The 5,358-nt window shown below is 34.8% G+C and overlaps 1 pseudogene; it reads left to right on the top strand.

Annotated features, from left to right (window-relative positions):
* Positions 1–4,761: 4,761 nt before the first annotated feature.
* Positions 4,762–4,943, top strand: LOC101681542 (annotated as a pseudogene).
* Positions 4,944–5,358: the final 415 nt, after the last annotated feature.

Raw genomic sequence — 5,358 nt, 5'->3', positions numbered from 1 at the left:
ACAATTCTGTCCCCCAAATCATGCCTTTACTAAAATGCCTATTGTAATTTTTTGTTGGCTTGTTTGTCTTCTGTCGAATACCAAAAGGAGGTCTGTAAAACTGACCAGCTCTTTTTCTCCAGCGAACTGCCTCGCCTGAGCATGTAAGAGCAAGAAGCAAGAGAAAGGAGATGAATGAGGAAAATATAAAGGAAACTTGAGTCGAGTCTTCCATGAGGAAGTTGAACTGTGGGCATCTGGACACAGAATTTAGGAGCCATTTAACATGAATTTAAAAATGTCTGTGGGAGGAGGAAAAGGAAGCAGAACAAAAGAAGAGAATTTCAAATTGGTCAAAAAAAAGAGAAATGAGAAAACCAAAGAGTAAGCGGTAATGTGAAAAAAAAAAAAAATCAGCAAGATCTTTCTTCCATCTGTGAAATAAGAAATAAAGAGTAAACCAGATTCAGAGGAAGCACTCTAGCTGTGGTGACAAATGTCAAAGTCGGGGTTCAGAGCTGGAAGAGAAGGGAGGCAAGACTAGAAGGATTAGCATCTGAAAAGAAGTCCAAAGGGAAAGGAGAAGCGAAGTCTGAAAAAGCAGGAAGTTTATAGATGGATAATGCAAGAAAAAAGAAAATAAAATTGGATAGAAAGGAGGAAAAGAAAATATAAATGAAACTCAATTAGCAATTGATTAGATCAATTAGACATTGATTGGGGCTAACGGATGGTATTTTACGATTAAAAATATGAAAACATTAGATACAGAAGTCTTAGAAAAGAAATCAACTGCAATTAATATACATAATATTAAAAGCCAGATATTTGATTATATTTTTAAGTGTAGAGGTGCATGCCTTCACGAAAGTAAAGATCTCTAAATAGCTACAAAAGAAAGATTAAACAAAAGTTTTATAAACATCAGTTCCCTGGATCAGGGGAAATAGACCAAAACAGGTTATTGGTTGACAAGTGAGGTCATTTTCTATCTGTGACCAAAAATAAGTATGTAATATTTGAATGGTGCCTTACATACATAATAGAGAAAACTAATCAAGCAATTGACATTGTAAATAATGTTCAACCAAAGAAATTTTGAAAAGACATTTTGTTCATGTCTTAAAATTAAGACCAACTCATAAGGAGAAGCAGAGCAAAATGGTTTGAGAAGACCTTGAACTGTATGTAATAAGTCAAAAACAGTTTAGAAGTTTTAGAAGCTTTCAAAATAGAGATGTGGCAAGCAAAGATACAAGTTGAAGCTACGTATTCAGAAGTATGTGTTAATTTGTCTGCATGTGTTTTAATTGAAATAAATGCAGAGAAAAATAATCTATTAGGTTATATAAAGTGTAAAGGAGCATTTATGAATGTTCCAGCTACCGCCTGGGTGGCTCAGTCCTTTAAGCCTGGGACTCTTGGTTTTGGCTCCTGCTGTGATATCAAGCATCCGGAGATCAAGCCTGTGTTCTGTCTCCGTGCTCAGCAGAGACTCTGCTTAAAGATTCTCGTCTTCTGCCCCTCCCCCCACTTGCCCGCATGCTCTCTCTAATAAATAAATAAGTCTTTAAAAAAGTTCCAGAAACTGATGTGTTCCTTAATTAAATTATAAGTACAAATAGATAAATACAAAAAGTTGCATGCATGAATATACATGTACTCATAATACACAGAAAGAGGAGAAATGACAAAGTCCATGATTTATGAGCCACTAACTTCTTTTAGCATAAGAGAGGGACATATCAGAAATATGCCATTTCCTAAGATATTGACATTATTCAAAAAATATTGTTTTATTGCAAATATTAATCCAAATATATTTAAACTTCTCTGTTTGATAAATATTAAGTATGCAACTCACCCCAATAGGTACCCATTTAGTAAAGAAAACATCTTCTAAAAGTCCTGATGGCATTGTGATCCTATTAGGAAGATAATCTTTAATGTAATACACTCAGCCTTTGTAGGGATGTATCTTTCTATAGTCTTTAGTTATGTATATAGACTCGGTCTAAACATTGATCTGTAACAATTGACTTAAACTTAAGACAACATAAACATAGGAAAACATACTTATTTATTCAGTAAAAATACAATAGGACTATGCTTTATTTCAGGACTGTGTTGTTCTGTTGGTCTGAATAGTCATTATTTGTTAACACTCCATTGTCTTGATTACTGTAGTTTTATGAAAAATACTGAAATTAGGTGGTTTGGTTCATTGATTTTGTTCCTCTTTTCAGAGTTATTTTTCTATTTTAGCTCCTTGGTTTTCCCCTCTTTCTTTCTGCCTTGCTTGGATTAATTGAAATTTTTGAAATAACTCCATTTTATTTCCACTATTGGATTATTATTTATATCTTTTTACTTTTTAAAATGGTTGCCCTTGATTTTACATAATCACTATTAGTTAATCAAAGTCTACTTTTAAGGAATATCACTTTCACATGTTGTTTAAAGACTACACATGATAGTTCAAAGTACTCTCTGCAATCCTCATTATTCTCAAACATTTTATTTTTACAAATGGCATTGAAACACAATATATTATATTTAAATATTTAGGCAGATATTATCTTTTACAGCAATATATACAATTAAAATAATTTTTATTTTGTCTTTATTTTACTTCTGGATCTCTTTTATTATTTTGTATAGATTCATGTGTTTGCTTGAACCATATGTCTTGGCCAGAGTCTTAACATTTCTTATAATGTGAGGTCTGATGATAATCACTTGTATCATTAATTTTGTCTGGAAAATCTTTATTTCCTCTTCATGCTTCTAAAATTAAGAAACTTGATTTTTAGAGCAGTTTTAGGGTCACAGCAAAATTAAGCTAAAAATATAGTTTCCAAACCCCCACCCCATTTCTTGACTATCAACATCTCACAGTAGAGTGGTATATTTTTTATCATCTACACTGACTCATTGTTAACAGTCCAAATCCAAAGTTTATATTAGAGTTAGCTCTTGGTGTTGTATATTCTCTGAGGTTGGATAAGTGTATAATGACATGTATCTATCATTGTAGTCTCATACAGAATAATTTTACTGTCCTAAAAATCTTCTGTACTCTATTCATCCCTTCTTTTTTAATCCTTGGTCATCATTAATTTTTTTTACTCTCTCTAGAGTTTGCCTTATCAAAAATTCATATAATTGTAATCATGCAATACATAGCCTTTTCAGATGAGCTTTTTTTTCACTTAGTAGTATGCATTCCAATTTCCTCCATGTCTTTTCATGACTTGATATCTCTTTTCGGTGCTGAATAGTATTCACTTCTCTGGACATACCTCCACTAATTTACCTACTCACATATTAAAGAGCATCTTGGTTGCTTCCAAATTTTAGCAATTATAAATAAAGCTGCTGTAAATATTCATGTGCAGATTTTCATATGGCTATAACCTTGCAACATTTTTGGGTGAATGCCAGAGAACACATTGCTGGATGATATGGCAAGATTATGTTTGGTTTTATAAGAAACTGCCAAGCTGTCTTTGAAAATAGATGTACCATTTTTCATTCTAATCAGCAGTGAATGAGAGTCCCTATTATTCCACATGCTTGCTAGCAGTTGGCATTATCAATGTTCTTGTATTTTAGCTGTTCTGATGGGTATGCAGTGTTATCTCATTCTTTAAACTTGTAATTCCCCTATGACATACGATGTGGAGCATCTTTTCATATGCTTACTTGCCGTGTGTGTGTGTGTGTGTGTGTGTGTGTGTGTGTGTGTGTTTTGGTGAGATATCAGGATTATGCCCATTTTAAACTGGGTTTCTTGTTTTCTTATTTTTGAGCTCTAAGTGTTCTTTGTATATTTGGATAACAGTCCTTTATCAAATGTCTTTTACAAATATTTTCTCCCACTCCGTGGCTTGCCTTCTGATTATTTTTGGCATTGTCTTTTGCAGAGCAAAATTTTCCATTTTAATGAAGTTCAGCTTCTCAGTTATTTCTCTCATAAATCGTGCCTTTGGTGCATCTAAAAAGTCATCACTCTAACAATTGTCATCTGCATTTTCTCCTATGTTATCTTCTAGGAGTTTTATAGTTTTATGTTTTGCATTTAGATCTGTAATAGATTTTTAGTCAGCTTTTGTGAAGGATGTCAGGTCCAGATCCAGACCTTTCTTTGCATGTGGATATGTCCAGGTGTTTCAGCATCTTTTGTGAAAGAGACTGTCTTCTCTCCATTCTATTGCCTTTGCTCTGTAGTCAAAGATCAGTAGATCAGTTCATTGCATTTGTGTGGATTGATCTCTGGACTCTCTCTTCTGTTCCATTGATCTGTATGTCTGTTCTTTCACCAATACTGGCTTCATTACTGTAGATTTTTATTAAGTCATGAAGTTTAGTATCTCAGTCCTCTGCTTGTTCTTTCCTCCGTTATTGAGTTGCTATTCTAAGTCTTTCCCTTCTCTGTGTAAACTTTAGAAACAGCTTGTGGATACCCACAAAATAACTTGCTGGGGTTTTTATTGAGATGGCATTGAGTCGTGATCCAGAAAATAGAGAATTCATTGAGAGTGTTGTTAAGTTTTGCAGAAAATATGATAACTAACTTGAGAAATAAAGGGAGAGCAGGAGCTAGACAGGTAAACAAGGAGGGGGAGAATGTATGTTTTAGGCTGAGTGCATCGTGTGTGCCAGGCATTTCTGTATTATTAAGGCAGATAAAAAGCCACCCCGTTTTCACCCATGAGGTGACATTTCCAAGATATTGGCAGTGCGAGTTGGAGCAGCCTGAGTTGGGGGTCCTGCTCTGAGATGTTTCAAAGCCTTTTTATAAATGTCTGGGTACCGCTGATGCGCTACTATACCCAAGTTTACTGGGAGATTTGGGTAGGAATGGGGTTAATTGGCTTTGCCATTTATAAGAGCAGGAGTGCTGATTAAAGAAGTAAAGGTTGAAAGCTCTGAGTCCTGCACCTGCTTGTGGTCATCATTAACCAGCTTTATTTGGAGTACACATCAGATGGAACGTCAGTCTGGCTCTATTCTCAGGAAGCTCCAGTATGTGGGAACGTGAAGCATCGCTCTGTACACTTGCAGATGGGCTGTTCCTTTTGTGGCATAAATAAATGCAGTTGTAAGGTGCACCACTACCCCCTGAAAAAATCAATCCCACTTTCAGTAAATTTATACTGTACCTTAGGAAATAATATTTGAAAGCCTAAGATTCAAAATGAAGCTGCAGACCCTAGGACCATGAAATAACAACAATAATACTTCTAAGAAAATGTCTTCAGTCCAAGCATTGTGATTGGGAATAGTGGAGCTTCTCAGTAGGTCTCCAGCAGCCCAAGATGAGGCTCACATCAAAAGCAGTGTCATGATGATATTTACAAGAAGGAAAATCTATAT

This window comes from Mustela putorius, unplaced genomic scaffold, assembly GCF_011764305.1.
Source record: "Mustela putorius furo isolate JIRA1106 unplaced genomic scaffold, ASM1176430v1.1 tig00003932_pilon_pilon_pilon:0A:0A, whole genome shotgun sequence".
Lineage (NCBI taxonomy): Eukaryota > Metazoa > Chordata > Mammalia > Carnivora > Mustelidae > Mustela > Mustela putorius.
This window is presented reverse-complemented; position numbering and strand designations above follow the sequence as displayed.